This window comes from Tachypleus tridentatus, unplaced genomic scaffold (assembly GCF_004210375.1).
Source record: "Tachypleus tridentatus isolate NWPU-2018 unplaced genomic scaffold, ASM421037v1 Hic_cluster_2, whole genome shotgun sequence".
NCBI lineage: Eukaryota > Metazoa > Arthropoda > Merostomata > Xiphosura > Limulidae > Tachypleus > Tachypleus tridentatus.
This window is the reverse complement of record NW_027467782.1, coordinates 31818952-31842618: the sequence shown is the minus strand read 5'-3', so window position 1 is coordinate 31842618 and position 23667 is coordinate 31818952. Positions and strand designations below refer to the sequence as shown.

General features: G+C 34.2%; 1 long non-coding RNA gene across 5 annotated transcripts in view; it reads right to left on the bottom strand.

The window, feature by feature from the left end:
* The window catches only part of LOC143242893 (uncharacterized), a 40206-nt gene extending 16795 nt beyond the window's left edge, over positions 1-23411 (bottom strand). For 3 of the 5 annotated variants that reach the window (XR_013023369.1, XR_013023371.1, XR_013023372.1), the window contains exons 1-4: positions 23138-23410; positions 17236-17330; positions 13376-13576; positions 3994-4164 (exon numbers count right to left, since the gene is read on the bottom strand). This is a non-coding gene — a long non-coding RNA (uncharacterized LOC143242893). Of the gene's footprint in view, positions 1-3989; positions 4165-11935; positions 12181-13375; positions 13577-17235; positions 17331-23137 lie in introns of those variants that run through there. The other 2 variants (XR_013023370.1, XR_013023373.1) reach the window with 2 other exon arrangements.
* Between the last annotated feature and the right edge of the window lie 256 nt (positions 23412-23667).

The following is a 23667-nucleotide window of genomic DNA, read 5'->3' as shown; positions in this document are numbered from 1 at the left end:
CAAGAGTACAAACATCCACACGAAGATAGGATGAGGGCTTCCAGTCAAAGGGGTGGAATGCATACTGATATTATGATCTTTCCAAAATGGAGAATATTACATCATAAAAATCCACAAAACACTACCACTCTACACTGCACTAAATGGTTATAGTTATCTTTGTGTGAAACCCATTCAGAAGAGTGCCTCCATGATCAATTACCACATCGGCATGGGACTGGTAAGTGGTAAGGACTCCACTGCAAGAAAAGGGAGATGAGAATGCATCGGAGAGTCTGGAGGGGCATCATCACCTGTAACAGTGCAATGTGTGATCACCACACCCTATTTTGGAAAGCAGACTTTGCTGATTTATTCAGTCAAAATATGACAGGGATGTGCAGCTATCCCTTTGAAGTCCATGAGTGGTACGGTTCAGAATAGGAAAATTTATGAAGCAAAATTTCGAGGTTATTCACCTATAATTGATCTTGTGAAATACCCTATCTAAAAGCTAAGCATTGTGAAGCCATGAAAGATAAAATGCAAGTTAACATGGTTACACAAAGCAGATTTAGTTAAAGATTAGCTAGTTAGGATCCATGTGATAAAAAGTAGGTAAAGGCTCCTGAAAAATGAAAGTATGATTAATAACTTATCAGATACAGTTGCACCAAATTCTGAAGCACAACCAAGGTGTTATATGAACCTACAATAAAAAGGAAGCCACAATGTGATAGAGATAGTGAGAAATGAACATACAGGCAATGGTCTACATGCCAGATTGTAGAATCTCATCTACTGGACAAAGAAGAAGAGAAGCAAGGGAAAGAGTGAAGTGTCAGATTTGAAGAAAGGACAAATGGAAAAAAAGGCTGGAAGGAAGAAGGTAAGGAAGAATAGGCCAATCAAACCACAAGGCAGATCCAAGTGGTAAGGATAAAAGGTGAAAGATCATGACAGAAGGAGGATTACAAGGGGACCAAGAGCCATGAACGTGTACCCCAGAATGGAGCAATATGGGTTATATAAGAACAAAGAATCCCGATTGGACACAGGACCCTATCCAGATCTGGTCTAGGGTAAAGACAGGAAACAAAAGAAGAAAAAAAAAAACAGCCCTTCCAAGCTGCTGAGGTCTTTGGGAGAAAAGAACAATCCATATAAATGAGAAGATAGGTAGGGTGATAAAGCTTATGTGAAACAACTGCAAACAAATCCCACCTTTGATGTCCACTGGCTAAGGAAAGGAAACGTTTTACAGGAAAGATGAAACATAGAACATGAGAAAATGGTTCAAACAGAGGTAAATCAAGTGAATGTTGGAGCACATGAACAACCCAATAAGAATGATATGATGCCAAGGAGGGAGACATAGCTAAAAGGAATGCATTAGCAGAGTAAAAACAGTGGAAGTAAAACCATTCTGCATTGAAAACAAGATATTAATTAAAAGCTGTCTGATATCCAAAAAGCAAAGAGACCAAAGACTTGTGATTGAAAAGCCAAATGAGAAATTTGCACCCCATACAAGCCATGTTAAGTTTGTCAGCACAAAATCCCCCTAATAGAAGACCAACTGCAGAATATGTTTCTCATGTGTGGGTACACCTTTATGCAAGATGAACTAGCTAACAAGGAAAGTGAATCACCATGTGAAACCAGATAATCTTGATGATTAGTGGACTGATATCACCTGAAACTCAATACTTCCTAAACAGTATCAATATGTTACATCTCCAAAACAGAACAACATTCAAAACCCTGAGAGTAGTTGAGTATAAATGAACCAAACCAACATGGTATCATGACCTACAAAGTCCCAACAACAAAGAATACATTTAACAAATGCCAGAGTCAAGGACAAGATACAGGATAAATTGGATGAGAGAAGAACAGAGGCATTTCTAGAAACACCCAACAAAATTTCTGTGGAGAGCCTTAAAAGGAAGTGTGTACCTAAGAAGGATACCATAAGAAACAAGAAAAGATATCTAGCATGTGGAAGATATACATGTGATTTGGGAGCTGCCCCCCAAATAGGCAACAAGTAATCTTGCAACTGTTGATCTAAAACTAAACAGTCAATACAATGTAAGGAAAAGGTGAAATAATCAAAAGACCTTAGGGGGCAAAACATACCCATAACCTCATGTAACTGTGAGATCAACAGATAAACAATAATTGAAATACCAGGAAAGGGAAGAAAAAAACATAGGCCAGGAAGACTGTTCATGTAATGTAGAAATATAAGGTGGAAAATTAAGAGGTGACAAGGATAAGACAATAAAAACCTTAGACATAAAATTCACGAAGACTGAATTTGACCAAGGAGACTTCCCAGGTTGAGAAGAAGCTGGTCAGCAAACTCTGTAGGTGGAAAAATACAATAAAAGATGTGTTAGACAGCACAGGCACAGCTGTTTCAGTAGAAGTCATGGCAGAATCTGGGGATAAACGTTGGACCACGGAATGTTCATTCTTTCAATGTATAGAAGCAAATAAATCTGTCATGGGGTTACCCACACCTGGGGCTCTGAGAAAAATATTAATTGCTGTTGTAACAGAAAAAGTGAGAAGGTTAACCTGAGAATGTACTGCACAGAAATGTTTAACTAAACTTGTGTTCAGAAATAAAGCTACTTAAATTAACTAATAAATCAAGTTGAAAAATAACTACTTTGTGAAAAAAAACAGTCAAATATGTAGCAATAAACAAAGGATCACATTTGAACTCACAAACTGCCAAACGAGTAGTGATAGTCTGGTAGAGGTAGCATTAATACATTTAGAAAAAGATTAGTTCATTCTGGTTAAAATCATGAAATTTCAAAACATATCTTTATTTCTAATAATAGGATTGATAGGAAAACAAAGTGATAGAAACTAAACTTTTTAATTAAAATTGAATAGTTATTTCTAGTCATATTTAGAAACAAATTATAGCATTATTAACAGGTTGTCTGTTTTCATTTTTAAAAAAATGTTTATTTATACATTTGCATCACTTGCATTTTTTGTTTATTTTTGACATCAATAATATAAAAACATCCTTCCCACAAGAATAATTACTTCTAAGTGATGGAAAATCTATTCTGCAATAAGTCTATGTTATATAAACTGCAACTAGTATAAGAATTACTTGATGAAAACAAATATTTAAATACCTGAAATAGTCATGGCACTAAAACTTATTATAGCAACATTTAGCTGATGTTCTTTGTTCAATTGCCAAATATCACCAATAACATGGACTGGAAGATACTTTGTACATCCTTCAAACAGTTTAACTCTTATGTTCATACATCTTTAGAAATTCAATTAATACAAAACTATCAATTAAAACTTTAAAAAAATTCAAGTTGTTATCTGGAAATAAAATAATAACTACTGTACTTTACTGTTACCAAACCTGGCATATACCTTTAGGACCCTTCAGGAGAAAGTAAAATGTGCACACAGTTTTGTGAAATACTTTTAATTCACTGTAATATCAAAAGTAACTGTATGTTCATTCACAAATACCGAAACGTAATATATGTTATTCTTTGGTATCCTGGCAACATCCAATATTTGAATATGACAAGTACTATTTTCTTTTTATCATGAACATCTGATAAAATACTGCCTAGAATTTTGTTTCTTAGTATTTACTGTACTTTTTACTATCATCATACATTACTATCTTGTCATCAGTTCTGTACTTTTTCTGTACTTACTCAAATTTTTCAAGTTGTTTCTCACTATTATTTATTTTAAAATATATTAACATCTGGTCATTAGTCCTGTGAAAACTCATATTGTTTGTTTCTCAGTGTGTATTATAGACTGTTAACTATTAAAATATATATTACTATCTTGAAATTAGTTCTGTGCATTTATTACAGTAACATTTAAAAAGCTATGTATAAATACAATAAAACTGTTCAGTTCGTAAAAAACTGAAGTACCATAAAATCAAAATATAGTTAAAGTAGCACTAATGTACCTAGAACTTACCAAGGCAGTACCTACCTACAGTTAACTAAATAAATGACTGGCACAAATGATTAAATGAAACAAGATCTCCAAGTTTTACTGTTCCTAAAATTGAAGCTCATAGTTGAACACAGCTATTATGAAGTTCTCTCAGTTCTGGGAAAGTTAATAAGCGTATCAATTGAGAAAGTAACCACTGCGTGAAGCCTGAAAGAAAAAAAAAATTACTGAATGCAAATTCAAATCTTAAAGCTTTGTCAGGTTTAAATATACATGTGTTACATTGAAGAATAAGGTAAAGTTTACAGAGTACTGATAACAGGATATATTTTGAAATTATAGGTTATAAATTATTTAGAAACAATACTTTTTTAAACTAGGAATAAGGTGGTTCTTTATAGAAAGAATGAACTGTAGCCTGTTTTCATTCAAAACAGAAATGGAAGAGATGCAGTTGTTCAGGATGGTTTTTTCTTTATCAAACCAACCACTAATGTGAGTACATAAAATAACTTTAATACACAGTGATATTACGAGTTCTTATCTGACATTATTTTGGATGACAAGGACATTTAGAATACTATGAGGTGGTTATGCTTTTCAGTGTTTTTTCTTCTCTGTTTTCACAACAAATTATATTAACAATATTCCAAATTATGAAATTATAAGGGAAATAGTGAAACTGATTTGAGTCATGAAGATGTTATCTCCATTATGATAAATAAAAAACATGAGAGATTAAAAAACAAATAATACATCAGAACCAGCTAAGATTCCCCACAGTTTAAAAGAAGGTAAAAGATCAGATATGCAAGCACTGCTCTTTAACTTTTGATAGTTCAACAGACAGTGGAATGGAAGTTTGCCAACTTGACACCTATTCTTAAATAAACTGTAAATAGTTACTAAAGAAATTATAGGCTAGTTGGACTTATTTGTGTAGTAGGATAAATTCTAGAGAAGGAAATCACTCACTTAACAAACTGACATCATACGCAAAAGCAGACATCAATTTTCAAAGGTACTTTTGCCTTATTATATTTATTTTTTGGGAGAGGGTTACTTGTTATTAAGACAATGGAAAAAGAGTGGATTTAATGCAACTATGTTTACCATAAAGCTTTTGTTAATGTACTCCATCCCTGTAGCTAGGCAATTGGGAAAAGAAAGCTCTCTGTGCAAAGTGGTGGCAGATGAACCCATAGCTTTGCATTTTTTTCTTATCTAACTACCCCTTGAGACTGAAGAGAATGATCCTGAATAAGGAAACTATAGAATCCAGTGAATCATTCTTCATGATTCAGTGGTCACATAAGGGCCATTAAAGGTATGTCTTATGACCTTGTCCCAAAGGCATGAGGGATTTGAGTGAGGCCCACAATGCCAAAAGAGAAAGAACCATCAGTACCATAAGACAGGAAGGGTGAGCAAGAATCAAACTTCCTGTTTCACAGGCTGAGCACAACTAAGATATGTGATGAAAAATATTCAGAGTGACAACACATGGAGTTAAAGCAAGAAGAGATGCCTCTCATCCAATAATAAAGCCTTAGATGTTTCTAAAAGTTGTGAACTTGGACATCCACAATCCTTGTAAAAAAAATGCCAATTCAGAGTTAGAAATGAGTCACTTTCAAACCTTGGATAATCCAAGAAATGATATAGATCAGAAAGATTAATGAATGTACAACAGTTCCCGTTTTCTTCAGCTGAATAAATTGACAGGAATGAAACCCCAGAAGAACTGGTACAACCCTCTCTCTCTACCCCTAGATCAACCAAACTCTGACAGCCCTAAAATGAAGTTCTGAAATTTGAGGATAAGCAGGAGACAGAAACACTAGTTTGTGTGCATCTTGCTGGTGAAGATATGAATTGAATGACTAATTCTGACTCGAGGACATATAGTGCCCATAGATCAATGGTAAGGCTGACCATATATCTAAACATTCTCAGAGAAAACCCAACAGACCCCAAAGTCATACAACAGTCACTAAATCTGCTGGCAGCATTCCAAACAAGCAGCAGAATCCTTGGATACAGACAGAGCTACTCTGGGCACCAGTGGACCAAGGGGCTGATGATGGGATCCTTAAATAGGGGTGGAGATATGATCCCTTGCAGGACCAAGGAATAGTAAGATGCCTACAATAACATGGGTAGATGTAGAAGTAGACAACTGAACCACTGTGCATGCTAAAAATTGTCCATCTGCGAACATGGTGATCCTGACAATCTTTCTAACAACATTTAGAGGAGTGGTAAATAATTTGAGATTATATTTCAGACAAGAGAAATCCTATAGAGTTGTAATATAATCAAGTTAACTACAGACTCCAATCCAGAACTCCACATTTCCAAGCTCAGAAGTTTTTTTGTTTTGTTTTTTTTCAGTTAGAATATGCTTCTACCTGGCAGTTTGTAGACTAATTCAAGTAGTTCAGATAACCATGGTGAACAAGGTATAGATGTTCCTTCATATAATTGAGGATTAAACCTCTCTATATGAACCATAATGTCAGTGGGTGTAAAAAAGAAAAAAGAGAAAAAAAAAAGCATTTGCCGCCAGACCTTTTAGCATCTAGTAAAATGCAGACTCAAAACATAAAACACTCAATATATCAACTAAAGAAAAGTAGTCAGAAGCAGCTTATCCCAAAGTGGCCTCCTGAGAAGTCAACAGAATAAATGAAAGGAAGAACATTCAAAATATTTCCAATGACTGCAGTACAGAGAAATCTATTATTACACACTCTGTTAAGAAAAATTGATAACATTATCTGAATGAGATGCTTATGTACAATACTAGAATACAATGCATATTGATGCAGGTGGAAAGTGTCACAAGACACAATTTGCCAAGAACAACTAAGTAGGGTATAAAAGACAAGAGCAAATGAGAAAAATCAGACCAAAGCTAAGATGGGCAAAAGAAGAAACCATGGCAGTTGATTAATAACTGTAATCTGAGAGTAGATAACTATGTTTTGGAAAATATGTTTCTTACAGTTTTAATAATTTAGACACTTTCTCAGTGTGTCGGTCCTTTAAACAACGTATCCTAGCACATGATGTCATTTAATCTACTTGAGTATACATGTATAAATACTACATTTTGACCAATAAATACAAAGTAGGTAGGTATTTCATGTTTATTGGCATGAAGCTACTAGGCTATCTGTGCCAAACAAGATGTAGAATACTACAGTGGTATATGGAAATTAAGGTAAAAATACATAAAATGTGTAAAATTAAGACCTGCCAGTAAGACTGAAGCATGAAGTTCAAACTTGCTGTCAGTCACCTGAAGTTGGCCTTTCCAGTCCTGGGTTCAGGTCAGAATAAAATTAAAATGTGTAAAAGATATCATGCTAAAACAGTATATAGTCCAAGAAAAACCTCAAATTAAGTTAAAAATGCCAATGGTTCTTAAAAATGTAAAAACATGAGTGAGGCAGTCAGTATCAAATATGACATTGGCTAATGTCAAGGGCAAACCTACCTTAAAAATATGTTGGAAATGGCATCATCGTTCTTGGTTGTAACAACGGCATGATGATAAAATATGTATGTCTGTGACCTGAGTGCCACACAGACCACACATTGGTGCATCAGTACCAGATAAAAGGAAGTGGTAAGTTATAAAACTGTGACCTATGCATAGCCTAGTGAAAACAACTTCCTCCCTTCGATCTTTACAGAAACAGGATGGCCAAAAAGCTAAAAAAAGACTTGATTTCAAAAAGCTTATTATTTCATTGCTCACTCCAGGTTGACTGACAATTGGTGTACAGTTGGGTTTTGATAACTGGACGATAGTCCATGTATGGAACAGGTATGGTGGTGACAGAGCCAAAGCAGATGGACTTTGCCACTGTCAGCTAGCTCATTCCCATGAATACCAACATGAGCTGGTATCCAAAAAAACTGCACAGAGATAGATGATAGGGAGAGATGGGCCAGTTTGTTTTGCATATTGATAAGAATAGGATAGTAACTAACATGGAATGATGTCAGGGCCAATAGACAGCTGAATGGTTGCTTGGTTGATTTAGTGTTTTATGGCACAAAGCAGAGAGGCTACCTGCACCAAATGTCCAGTAAAAGGTAAAAGTAAATTCAGTAAAATTCATAAAAGGAAATTAAGGTAAAACAAAACAAAGTTAAAAAAATAAATAAATAAATAGCATAAAACCAATGTTTAGATCTAACCTGCAACATCAAGAGAAAAACTACAGTAATTCAAATTGTAATGGACTCGCCAGGAAGACGAACAGGTAACTACAAAAACCACCGTCAGTCACCTGAAGTTGGCCTTTCCAGTCCTGGTTTCGAGTTACTTAATGTTATGGTCAGTTTCTAATTTCAAATTGAACTAAATGAACTGTGATCTTTAAAAGGGAGCCACATTAAAAAGGTGTAAAGTATAAATTAAAAAACTTAAATGACATTAAAAAGATAAATAGCCTTTAAAAAACTAAAAACTTTACCAAGGTGGACAGTGTTACCATTACCAATAACACTGTCTAATGTTACTAACAAACCTTGGGACAGAACATGCTTAAAATAGTGCCGTTGTTGTATATCATAATGATGACAAGAAAGTAAAAAGTGGCTTATTGTGATCTGAGTTTTACACAAACTACACATTGGTCAATCAGTTCCAGATAAAAGAAATCAATGAGTTAAAAAATTGTGACCAATGCGTAGTCTAGTTAGAACAACTTCCTCCTTCCTATCCTTATGGTAACAAGATGGCCAAAGTCCAATATGGAGTTTTATTTGGAAAAGCTTGTTTTTGCATTGCTCACTCCAAGTCAACTGCCAACTGGCATGGAGCCAAACCTTGAATACAGGACCCTAGTCCATGTATAAAATAGGTACAGTGGTGTGAGTGCCAGAGCAGATAGACTTAGCTGCAGTGTCGGTAAGCTCGTTCCTGCAAATAACATCATGGCCCGGGCATCCAAAAAAACTGGATAGAAGTAGATGTTAAAGAGAAATGGGCCAGTCGGTTTTGAATATTGGTAACAACAGGGTGTGAACCAATTCCATGGCCAGCAGAGAACTAAGTGAATCAGTATGAATCATGCAGTTCGAGTACTGCTTAGTTTCTATGTGATCCAGGGCAAGAGAAATGGCATACAGTTCAGCAGTGAACACAGGAGCTGTAGAGGGGATTCTGTGCATAACCACCAAACCACAACAAACCATGGCAGAGTCCACACAGTCATCTGATTTCGAACTATCTGTATAAATAGGAATGGAAAGATGGTTCAAAAGGTGTTGAGCAAATAGCAGAGAGTATTTCCAATCAGGTTTGTCTACTTTTCTCAGATGACTTTAAGATAGTTCACAATTGGGGACTGCAAGAAGCCATGGTGGGATGGGCTGACCAGCAGATACAGCAATGTTATCCAAGGACAGACCCAATTTATCCAACTGCACCTTGATACGAAGACCAAAAAGAGCAATGGCAGACTGTTTGGTCTGAAAAAAGTATGGCCCATCAAGGAATGAAAACACAACCCCAGGTGGGATGCTTTGGTAAGGAATGAAGTTTCAAAGCATACAGTAAAGACAACTGCAAATGGCAGAGGTGCAGAGAAGGTTCATGAGACTATGTATAAGCTCTGAACTGGGGAAGTGCAGAAACCGCCAGTGCAGAGCTGAAGTCCTTGATGATGAATAGAGTCTAGCACCATTAAGGCCGATGGTCTGGTAGAGCCATAGACCAGTGATCCCTGGTTGAGTTTCGATCGAATAAGAGCACGATATATCTTTTGCATAGAACGTCAATCAGCTTCCCCAGTGGTGGTAGAGAGGACACAGAGGATGTTCAGTGCTCTTGTACATTTGACCCATAGCTGCTTGATGTGTAGTATAAAAGTCAGCTTACGGTCAAAGATAAGCCCCGAGAACTTAGTCTCAGAGACCACAGGCAGCACAACTTCACCTATATGGAGTTGAGGATCAGGGTGAATACCCCATTGACAGCAAAAGTGCATGCAAACGGTTTTAGAGAGAGAGAAGGTAAAGTCGTTTGCTGTGGTTCACTTCAGTGAACAATTGAGGGCATTCTGCAGCTGCTGCTCAATATATCTCATGTTCTGAGTGAATCAGTATAGATTGTACAATTCATGTATTGTATAGTTTCAATATGATTCAGGGCAAGAGAAATGGCATATAATTCAGCAGTGAACACAGAAACTGTAGAGGGGATTCTGTGTGCTACAACTGAACTCAATTAAGGCATCAAGGTCTGAGGGATGATAATGTATTCCAGGAGTAAGTTACAGAAAGCAAACAGTGATAATATGACCTAAGGAGATATGGATGGCTACAGCCTACAAGGGCGTCTTCAAAACAAGGACCGGGTGAACACATGTTGATCAACCAGCAGTGCTACTTCATGTCTTTGTCCTACATATGACCTGTTATTTCGGTAAAAGGAGTATTGTCAAATTGTGACTGTATTAGTAGGTTTTAAAAATGTTTCCTGTAAAGAAAGACATTTGGGATAATAAAAGTCAATCAAATCCTTGATGTCATTCACATTTGGTGGAAAACCTCAACAGTTCCATTGGATTAGCAAGGCCATTTTTATTTATTTTGGAGGAGAATATGCCACAGAGACCTTCTGCTTGCTACCATGCTTTTTTCTTTACTGGGTGTTGGTCGGTCACCCTCTAATGATCCTGCTCTGGATCGAGTAGGCAGATCAGAGTTTGTAGACACAAGTTCCAGTGATTGAGGACATGAACACATGTGTTTTTTAATTTATGGGGTGTCAAGAGAGGAAAACCAAATGTAACACCTGGACTTGAACAAGGTGAAGTTTGGCAATGACTGGAAGATGTGGAATGGACAGATATAGAAGTAGATACTAATTCATTAACTTTGTTGATTTTGTAGGGTACTAGATTAAGGTGTGCTATTAAGGATTCTGTAGGAGACATGGAAAAGTCTGTCTGGACTCCTGCTGTAGTAGTGGAATGGACTGCAGCAACATAAGTCCAAGATGGAATTGTGAAGAGTAATTTCTAAGCCTCTGGATAAGTAATATTGTTAACTGCCTTCAGACGTTGTATTTCTTTCTCTTCCACCCATTTAGGACAAGAAGTGAAATTGGAAGGATGTGGACCATTACAGTTAATACAATGTAGTTCTTGTTGGCATTCAAAAGCATCATGGTCTTTACCAGCACAAAGGGCACATGTCAAGGAACCATGGCAAGATGTTTTCAAATGACCAAATCGATGAAAATGAAAATATCTAACAGGGTTAGGGATATAAGGCTGTACCTTACAATTCAGATATCCTGCCTTCATTTTGGTAGGAGGACGTGATGTTGTAAATGTTAATGTTAGAACATCTGTCGGCTCCATAATCCTGTATGTATGAGTAAAAATTCGATGAGCAGCTGTAACACCTTGGCTGGTGAAACCTGAGAGGATCTCAGACTCTGGAATGGTCTTTAAATCCCTCTCAGCTATAACTCCTCTGGAAGAATTCAAAGTAGAATGAGGAGTAACCTCAATGGGTATATCTCCAAAGGCCTTCGATTTCAAGGAGTTTGAAATGTTGTCATGAAGCTGTTTCCACTAAAATGTCCCCAAACCATAAATTTTTTACTGATTTAAGAGAGTCAGCAAGTCCCTCTAAACCCTTCTGAATAAAAAATGGAGACATCTGTCCTAAGGGCTTTCCAGTAGAAGAATGTATAATTAAAATTGCAGGACAGATCCAAGTTGTGAGTTTGACCATACAGATCATCAATATGTGGTCGTTTTCCAGTAGTTGGATTTTTCTCTATGCTGTCATGCATGTTCATTTTTTTTATTTGAGGGGTATCCATAATAAAAAAAGAATATTTAGGTGCCCACTGACCCCACCCACCATGGGGCCCTATGAGGGGATGCACTACAGTGCCATGTAAGGTCACTGCAGTGACTCCAGGGTTTCATGAGCACTATACCTGAACATCAGTATCAGACATAATATCCACTACACTCATGGAGGATGTCCTACATTGGCACTCAGTTGACCCTGGCCCAAACAGACTAGCCAATTGATCTTGGGGGGCCACTTCAAGACTGCCCATCTACAGGAATTCAAGGCCAAAATGGTGTGTTGGAGTTTGACATCTCAACCAGCAGGATCCTCTCCTCCCCTTCGTGGGTCACCACACACGACAAACACGCAGGTGGATGTTTAGATCCCAGAAGAGGTAAACTGAAAGTACAGAACCTTTTCTAAGAGGTCCCTCACCATGCACAGGAATCCACACTGAGGGGCATAAATACCAAGTCATGTGTAATAGCCTAGTAAATAGTTATGTTACGTGGTGGTTGTTATTGTATTGTAAATCATAAACTGACCAAAGAAATAAAATTTATATTTCAAATAGGACCCATCACTATTATAAGTGTGATAAAATATTTGTTTCAAATGAGTGTGAGTTTTATGAGTTATAAATCTTTACTAATGCAAGGTCAGAGGTAGATTCTATAGAAATGTTAATAGAAGGTATTTTATTCTATTTAACAAATAAAACTTCTCTCTCCCTTCTTTTACTACTTTATGAAATGGTGTTTAAAAGAAATAAACTCCATCATTATCTGTACCTTCACCTAATCCACTTTGTACAAAGCTTCTGGTCAAAGCTTGTCTCAAGTTACAACAGAATGAGTTCTTATATACAAAACATAAACTGCAAAAAAAATTACTTTAATAAAATAAATAATAATGCAGAGCAGCCCACACACATTTTCTATCTCATACAAAACTACTAAAAGCTTCTATTATTTTAAGGAACTAACCCTGCAAAGCTTCAAGATGTCCATAATGCAGCAGTGAAGCTTTAAAACTTTACATATAAAGAAAGGAAGCTTTATTAGAAATCAATGGCAAAAAAAGACAATTTTGCATTTTTGTGCAATGAACTTGAAAAATAGAGTTTTTCAACTATTTCAGTTAATAACTAAAAACAAGTAACAAAGTTTACTGGTTTGTTACTTATATTCTGACAAACTGTATTAGTGAATGCAGGAATTTTAACAAATATAATTAAACATCACAAATTTGATGGAGGAGGTCAATACAAAACTAATGGTTAGTAATATGGAATTATTTTTAGTTATTCTATCTAGACAAATAAACTTGAAACCATATTATGTCATTTAAAATTTTATTTTGTATGAAATTTTGGATTAATTATCACAGAAATTTCAAAACATGAGATTAATTTATCCTTGTAAAAACATAAGATATTCAGAGATGGATACGATTAATACTGAAAATATCAGGATATATATACAGGAGACTAACTGCAATGAAACTATTAAGTTACTTCAACATATTCAAAGAATAATTTCTAAAGCATATCTTAAGAGTGCTTTCCAAGTGAACAACCTACCTAAAGCTAGAATACTTTGATTATCACTAGAAAGAGGTGTCACATTCAGGTTTATATCTCCAACATCAGTTTCCATACAATCCTGGTATTTATTTCTCAGTCTTTCCATGACAAAAATGTGAGGAAATTCTTCTCTACAATTATCAACACATGTTAAAAGAGTTGGAGACACTGGAGCTTGCTTTTCCAGATCTTAGGCAACTGTAAATTAAAATATACAACTGATCCACAGAGATACAAAAAAATTAACATATTTGTTTACCAAAGTTTTTTCTGCTTCACCCACACAGAGTGTATTCTGACAAAGCAATCTTAACAGGTTTAGAACTTCCAAGCTGTAAAAGTTGAAAAATTACACAAACATGTAATAAGTTCTTCATATTATGTGCTTCTTAATTGAAATTTATAGTTTATTATGACACTGGAGGTGTAAAAATAGTTAAAATACTTCTGATAAAAATAACTTCAAACATTTTAATAGAATGACTGAAAACAAATTAATTTAAAATGTGCCCTTCAGAACTGAAGTAATATAGGCAGTTGTCATAAAATTTATCCTGATGGAAATCACAATAAAAAAAAATCTAATATATAACTAAACTGTCAATGAGCTACTATTTCTAACAGTTTTAAATCTCACTTTTTATGTAGTAAGAATAATAAAATTTTGAGAAGGTACTATTTTTTCAAGATGTATGAAGAAATAACATTCAACAAAACAACTTACAAAGGAACTTATAAAGTTAACATAATTTGAAAATAGTCTTTAAATAAATACTTCTGCAAAAACATTTTAACTAGTCTCCTGATGAACTACAAAGTTACTGACCTATTTATGTTTCTTGACCTTTTCCTCATAATCCTCTACTGATTAACAAGTGAAATTCAATATTACTGTTTCCAATAATTACCATGTTTTATTATTCCACCAATCAATTAATAGAAATTTCAATTATATCAGTTATCAGGAAAATAATAATCTAATTAAAATTATTGTTTCCAGTTATTTTACCTATTCAAGTAATCAAAATATTGTCACAAAATCTGGCTCTCAGATCCCACAACAAAACATTTTTTTCTGTTCCACTACTGCCAAAAATGTTTTTAAATGTAACTGATTAATGAAGCTCTCGATTGATTAATTATCAAATACAAGTAATCACTCAGCTCTAGTGTGAAAGCATGTATGAGAGAATTGAGATCCAGGAAAGAATAGTATGACAGATATTTCCTGTGTACAAGGGATGTGGTACAAATCTTTCACACAGGAGGAGGCTCTGATAGAGGTAAGAATGTATCTGAATTTCAATTTGTATTAAAAATTTAAACATATATATATAAGAAATGCCCTCTATCATAACTTTTAAGCTAGAACTCTCGTATCACCTGATGTGAGAAAGCAGAAAATGGAAAATATCAAATGACATGTAATAAGACTATTGAAATACATCAGTGTTAAGTGATCATAAAGAATACAACAACAAGCACTGGAAGTATGGTGGATTTCACTGAAGTCCTCTGAACTCAATAGTTGGTCCCAAAACAATGTACTAGGTTGCATAAAATGCGAAACACCTACAAGTAAGTTTCTTCGAGAGCTGCATCTATGTTGAAGACGAAAACTGTACAAAATATTTATGATGTACTCTCAGGGGCACCATCTTACAAGATAAAAAGATTTTCAAAAGACATTCAAAACTGAGAGTTCAACTGATTGCAATACATCTATACATTTCCTACTGTTCTTGAAAACAAAAACTGTCGTAATCTGAAGTGTTAAGTATCAATATTTTAATCATAATCTTTCATTATTTAGATTTGATTGGCCCTGAAACTCAGCTAAAAGACTGACTTGAACATACATCTTACATTTGTTCCTACACACCTATATCAAAACTAACTTGTAACTGATCTCAAAATTGTCATACTATCCAAAAGCCTAGTTTTAAATTGTGTATTACACATTTCAAATGTTTTGTATCTAACGTCAGAGTTTGAAAAACATAATTAGATTTATGAATATACTTTAAAATCTTGACAGATCCAATCAAAGTAATTAATAATAGCCAAATTATGATGCATATGAATTCATACCACTGAAACTAAATGCTAAAACAACCTAATAAAATAGGCATAATAAAATCCTTTTTTACAATTTTAGAAGCTTTAAATCAACACACAAGTGGCTGTAATTGTGAATATACAACATGTTTCTAAATACAAAAGTACACTGTTAAGTCTAGGATGGTTCTATAACCATAACTTTTTTATTTTAAAGTTTAGTAAAACCTCTAAATGTTATAAGCACTATTATTTTAAACTTAAAGTTGATTCTGTTCACTAAGAAGAAAGAAAAAGTAGAAATGAAAAACAAAATAGTAAATGAATAGTTAAGTCTGATTACATCAGTTGTGGTAAAAGCTGTCACATTTCAAAAGCAACATACATACTTGAATTTGTTTCAGGGTAGAAAAGTATCAAGACAACTATTAATCAGCTTCTAAGTATCTTGTACATTCTTCTTTAACAAATATATTAAAAATGTGGAAAAATATATATAGTTCAAGTGGGTTGGATGATATGAACTTTACATAATTGTGACAACTTTATGTACTAAGTAATCACTTCATAAAGGTCTCCATAAACATATACACATACATTTGAGAAACTATTTATCTACAACTGCAAAACAAATGTGAATTGCAGGCAATTGCTTATCCCTATAAATGTCGTATCAGGATCATTCTTGAAGAAAAATCTTCAGGAAACAAGAATAAAAATCTTTCTGATATGACATTCAACACTGCATGGTAGTAGGTGCTGACTTATAAGAATCATCACGCTCAGAAACCATTTTCTTTGGGTTTCCACAGACACCTTTACCTGAAATTATGAAAATTTGTAAAAAAAAAAAAAAATTTCCACCACTGGCTGAAAGATAAGACAAACAAACAAGCAGGTAAATTAATACAGACTGTATACAACTGTCAAGTTCTTCAACAAAAGCTAAAATTTCATTATGTCCAACTATACCATGCAAAAGGCATTACAACAAACAGTTACCCCTCAAAAACTGTTTATACAAATAAAAAATACAAAACTTTATGCTTAAAACACAATTCTGGACAAGAAATGACTTGAAACAGATGACACAGTCTGATGTGCAACATTTTATCTGTCTTATATTAATGTTAGAATAAAATTATGAAACACATAAAGAGAGATAATTGCCTTAGATGTGTTTTTCTGACAGTACATATACTAGAAGTGGTGTAATTGTGTGGAAAATTGCAATGGCAGTGAAACTTTTCAACTTCTTGTGACAGCCAGAGTGTACCTGAACATTTCCACTTTGTAATGCTGAATCTCCATACTCATGAACAAAAAGCTCTTTGAAGACAATTTAACAATTCAATCTATTTTTATTGTTTGAAATTTATTTAAAAAGAATGAGTTAAAACTTCTTTCTTCCTTGACTAGACAAATTACCAGATCTCACAACAATGATCATTACATTTACTACCACAATTCTGTACTGACATCAATGAAGCAATATTTTATATTAAACTCCTACATGAATTAATTAAATTGAACAACTTTATAATATCTTATGCAAAATACCATGTGTCTAATCAAGAACATTAAATTCACATTCGTGAAATTTTTCCTCCAAATACAGCTGGCTTTTAAGACAAATCAGTAATGTTGGTGTGTCAATATTGTTTCTATTTACATGGAATTATTCTACAACTACCAATTGAAGTACTTAATTATAAAAAATGTTACTTTGTACAATAAAATTCCATTTTAAACACATAATATTATATATTAATATATGTATGGTTATTTTAAAGTCTTACCTTTCTTGATGTCAGTAAATATTGTTACTATTAATTTATTCAACATCTTTCGATATTTTACAACCTGCACACCTGTGCTATCTTCTCCTTTTGAACTAAAAATATAAAAAATATGTCTAGATATTAAACAAGATATATTCAGCAATGTTTATGATGAATATACACAAGAAATAAAAAAATCTCAAGATCTGATGTTGAACCTATAACTGTGTTGGATTTAGTTTTGCTAAACAAATTATCAGTACAAAATCCACACAGATACATTATATGTACAATCATAAACTCACTGCAAGTATCTATTTGATAAAGTTAATTTATTAAAAATTAGGTTTCATGATTCTGTTTCTCTTAATATGATGATTTAACTGGGAGGTTTTACTTAAGTTGGGCTGGTGTATTTGATAGGTAACTTCAATAAACTACAAACATTTGCAGAAAAAACAAAGGGCTCTTAATTTAGGAGAAGCATGTTTCACCTATTATAAAAAGGGTTGTTATGATGAATAAACCCAGGTGGCTTAACATAGGCATAAATATGTTTTCTCAAGCAAAAGTCATAACTGAGAATATCTTGTAAATATATGACATACCTGAAAACATAGAGCTTGGTACAATATTCTGTCAATGCATGATAAGGATAACAGCCTACAGTTGGCAGAATACATGATACAGATGATAACCTAGTTTAGTAGAGTGTATCATATAAATAATAACTTGTAGTTTGGTCAAAAACAGTGAGAGTTTAAAAACACAAAATCTCTTGAACATGAGACTTGCATACCAAGAGATTCACGTCTATATGTTTGAAATCAATTCCAAAACTTCCCATAAATTGTTCAGAATTGAGAATACTTATCTTTCCTTTATAAAACATAAAAAAGAAAAAAAAAGAACATTTGAAACCTAGATTATGTTGAGCTTTTCAATGAAAACCTTGCCATTAGAATTTGTTTAGAACCCAAACCCTAACTTAACATTATATGTCAAATGTATCTCATTCACTATTTTTGGATTTCCTAACTTTTCCACTGTTCTTTACATATTCCAACTTATCTGTCAGTATAAATTTATGGTATTTAATCATGTATTTTTACATCATTTCTTTCATAGGCTCATTCCAAACACTAACCACCCTCTTGGAAAGTAATACTGTTTAAACTGCAAACATCTCCAGTACTGCCAAAATTTTAACTTATGACTGCTTACCTTATTGTTTTCACTGTTATACACAAAAAACCTTTGATAGATCTATATTGCTGACACCCTTAATAATGTTAAACACCTTAATCAAATCTCCTTCACCTTTCTCCTATCCAGAGAAATAAATTTTGAGATTTTCGCCTCACAGAACAATCCACATCCAATATATACTCTTCAAAAAAAGAAACACAAAAGGCAAAATACGAGACACATTGTCAACAAGTTTATTCCGGGTAGTTTTGTATGTCATGTGTGAAACTTTGCACATTAACTGCTGAACATCCAAAGTCTGCAAAGGCAAAGTCCATGCTCACTAGGTGAAGTTTAACGTCACTCAACGTCAATAACAAGTATCCCCCTCGTAAGCATCAATAACTGTTTGGCATCTCCTGCTCATGGAAGCAATGAGATGACGAATCACATCCTGTGGAATGGCTGTCCACTCAGCCTGCAAAGCTCCTGCAAGCTGAGGTAGAGTCTGTCGCCATTGCAGAAGTCGGTCCAACTCGTCCCAAAGATGTTCGATGGGGTTTAAATCTGGTGATCTGGAGGGCCCGGGGAAGAACATCGATGTTGTGGTGTCTCAAGAAGTCAGTGGTGAGTCAGGCTGTGTGAGGAGGGGCGTTGTCATGTTGAAAAACGTCGTTGACGTTCACCATAATGGGATGCACATGGGGCCTAAGAATCTCATAGACGGTTGCATACGGTCTGATCGAAAATCCTACGCAGCCCTGGTATGGTTAAGGCAGTAGACGTTGCAGTGGTGGTCCTGTCCCAAGACGATGTAACCGGATGTTGCGATCTTGTGCAGGCGTGGTCACATGAGATCTGCCAGATCGTGGACAGTCACAAGTTGATCCATGTTGTTGGTGACGATTCCATAGCCTTGTGATGGTGCTTGGGTGGACATTCACACCTCTGGCAACATTTGATCGAGATTCGCCTGCTTCCAAGCAACCAATGGCATTGTTGCGTTGTGCTTCAGTCAGTCTTGGCGTAACTGTATTGCATGTCGGTCGCTAACACTGAGCTATGGAAACCGAGAACCTGTCACTTTTATAGGGATTTTGCACATGTTGCACTTGCAGAACATGCAGATCTCTCAAACATATTTATTGGACACACATGCGTTTTGGCGAAAAATCCGATGTTTTCCTCCGTTTTCAAAGTGCAAAACTTTTATTGTCATTTTGGTCTGACAATCAGTGCCTTAACGTGTTACATCACATACTCTGAGCTTGTAACGTTATTACATATATTTCTCTTTAAAATAACAAAAATATCCCTTTTGCATTTCTTTTTTCTGAAGAGTATATTATCCTAACAGTATTTCTCTGAACCTTCTCCAACAATTAAATATTTTTGTTAAGGAATGGAGCCCTAAAGTGTGTACAGTATTCTAAATAAGGCCATATGAATGATTTATACAATGAAACAATATCTCTTGTCTTATATTCAATATTACTATGGATGCTACCCAAAATCCTATCAGCCTTACTGCTGGCTACAATACACTATTTAAATGACTTAAGTGATTTTGTGATCACAACATCTTTTCCTTCAACCACAGTTTTTAAATTGGAATTATGAAAATCTACATGCATCACCTTAATTATGAATAAACATTATCTGTTATTCATGATGATGTGAAATCCACTTGAAATAAAATGCATCTCAGAATGGAACACCTTTATTCCTATACTAATTAATAACCTAACATCCAACTGCAACGCCTCCTACAATTCCATACCATTTATACTCTCGTCCCTAAGATGTGTCCGGTAACAATCAGTTGCAAACTCTCTTTGTTGACCTGAAGGTGACTCAGGAAGGTCAAAGTGTTGTTCTCTCCTTATCAATAACAGTGCTAATACTCATATCAGCCATTTGGAGACACATTATCTGTCATGCTATGACTCAATGCATCAAATTATCTTTCTGTAAGTCTGCAGCATCTTTGGTACAGTTACCCAACCCAAAAATCTTAAAGTTATCTGTAAATTTTTATTAGTCATTCCAGAGTCCATATCATTAATACCAGTCATAAACAGCAGAGGACCCAACACAGAGCCCAGAAGCACACCAGTTGTAACTATCACACAGTCAGACCTGAAGCTACTTATTACTATTCTGTGCTTTCTACACTCATGATAGTTTTCTATCCAACTTAATAACATTTTCCTCACATCCACAGACTTAATTTTTGTAACAAGTCTTTTACGAGGTACCTTATCAAATGCTTTCTGAAAATCAAGTGAACCAAATTCAAAATTCTTCTTTCATCAACCCTCTCAGTTACATCCTCAAATTAGACCAGAAGATTATTTTAATTAAAGGAAAAGTCTTGTTTAACCAAAGTACAAAACAACCTTTCAACGTCCTTAGGTCACCTGTACTTTATTTTAATCAAAGTTTCAACACCCATATCAACCTTCTTGAGAATACATTTTTTACTTTAAGTGGGTTTCTTATCATAATTAAAGATTTTCCCTTACTGAAGCCATGCTGGCTCTCTGACACTATATCAAACTGCTTTAAGTGATTCTGCAATACATCTTAAATCATCCTTTCAAAAACCTTTCCAACTACTGATGTAAGATTAAATGGCCTATAATTGCCTGGACAATGTTCATCACCTCCTTTAAATATTGAACTACTATTAACCAACTTCTAATCTTTTAATACTCTTCCATGACTCAATGACCTATAAACAAATGTTAGCTAGTATTCACACATAAAAATATCTAAGTTTCTTTAAACTTCTCAGATAAAAGTTGTGTGGTCCAGAGGTTTTATCAATTCTTAGGTTTCCCAATTTTTTTCTTACAATTTCAGAACTTAAAATATCTTTTACATCAATATATTCCCCAAACATCAAGTGTTCTAGCTAAAGCATAATACCTGTATATTTCTTTGTAACAACTGAAGAACTCATATAATGTAATAAGATTACCACCTCATAATCTTCTTAGTTCAGCCTTTCGCTATAATTTTTTAAGAGGCTCAATCCCCATCTTCATGTTTTGCTTGTCCATCATATTTCTAAAGAATTCCTTATCCACTGTTTGAGCCAACCCTCATTCACATGTATTACTTGCCCTTTTAATTTTCTTTTTAACCAACTCTCTTGATTTCTTAGTCCTGTAAGTTCTTACTATTTTCAGTAATTTTAAATTTCATGAATGCATTATGTTTATCCCTCACACAACCTCTTAAACCTTTACTAAACCACACTGGTTTATTCTGATTCATTGCCCTATTGTTTTCTGTTGTGAATATGCATGTTCTGTAAGCATATTTTTTTTTTTCCTAAATGCTTCCCACACATATTCAAGATCTCCCAACTCTTCATGAACTACAGAAGCCAGATCATGTCTCTTTCTACCAAAATGGATTTTTCTGATATTTGTAATTGGGGTACTCTTTTCTTAAATTCTACATGAAGTAAAACCCCAACCTAATAATGCAATGGTCACTTGTACTTAAGCACTCACCAAACTCAACTTTTATCATGTTCACATCAGATACTAATATTAAATCTAATACAGGGTGTTCAGAAAGTCACTGTGCAGCTTTGAAAGCAGCAATAACAGCATTCATTCAGTCCATTTTAAGCCAGCTACTGATAGCAGTGTTTAGAAACAAAATAAGAAGGATCCAGACCTGTATTAATGACAACGGACATCACTTTCAACATTGTTTATAATTGTCATTCATATTTATCTCCTGTATTCTATATTGAAACATCTGTTAATATATAAGTGCTTTAACACTCTCTTGTAGTGTTCTGAACAATTTTCAAAAACCTATCCCCTCACTGTCAAACTGAAAAGTATTTCCAATTAATATCCTTGAAATTAAAATATCCCATAGTAATATCTTTTTCAGCTATCATTCTGTTTCATTAAATAATTTCTCATAAAATTCCATATTCTGAATTAGTGGTCTATAACAAATTATAGTTAAAAGGCTTTCCTTTAAATCCACAAACACTCAAACCCAGTGCTATTTTCTTAATATGTTCTAACTCAACAAGGTGAAATTCACTCCTTCCTTATAGTTATTCCTCCCCTTTTCCAATACTCTATCTCTACTAAATAATCCATAACCTGGTATTTCAAAAGAAAAATGTGATAAAAATTGTTCAAATCCAACCAAATCCCAGTGATACCCATAATATCAAAATCCTCAGTTTCCACAACTGCTTTGAATCCATCAATTTTATTTCTAACACTTCCAACACTACAGTAGTGACAACTATTTTTAGATGTTAAAACATTAATATTTTATACCTCTTATATATGTTTTCTGTCAATTATGTTTCCTATTTTACTAATATCACAGCCTCTACCATTGTTTAAATCGAAGGTTCATAACAGTTAACTGGTGGTCCATGAAAGGGCTTCAAGGAGTCAGTAAACTGGGGGGCAAAAATATTTATTTTATTCCTCCATTATTTTCTGTGTATGTATTTATGTGATTTTTTCTGGGGAGGGGATTCATAGCTTTCAAATTAGATTCTCAAACGGGTCAGTGAAAAAGGTTAAACACTGGTTTTAATTTACCACCACAGTCGAGTTAATAGTACTTGCTAACATGCCTTTTCTTAAGTGCATGGATCTGTTAATGTTATTCTTCTTCAACTATAAAACTTCGTTCTATAAAGTAACTATAATAAAGTGTAGACCCCAAATTAACTTACTCAGTCAGTCACGCTCCAAATTGTCATTAGTTTTCAGGCTTAAATTAACATGATATAGTGGCAATTCCTGCTGATTGTTTAAAAAATGAAAGAAACACCGTAACACAGAAGATTTAACTTTTCTTCTGCTAAACCGAAGCATAAATACAATGGTCATAAAATGTATACTTTTGTTTTTCAATAATTACTTTAAATACATTTTAAATATTTAATATTTATATTCACACTTTTCATACAACCTTGCCGCCACACAAATAAAAACTTGGACACCTATCAATTAAAAAGTTAACATTCTTTTACACTTAAATTATTTTAAATTAAATATTTTATTTACATTTGTGTGTTTTTATGTATGAGAATTATACTTAGAGAATTAAAACTATTATAAAACCCATTGTACAAAAAGTTGAGTGAGATTTAACTTTCCGAGGAGCTGAGAGCATATGAAACTCATAAAATAATTACCAAAATATAATTTTTTATTGGCCCGACATGGCCAAGCGCGTAATACGCGCGACTCGTAATCCGAG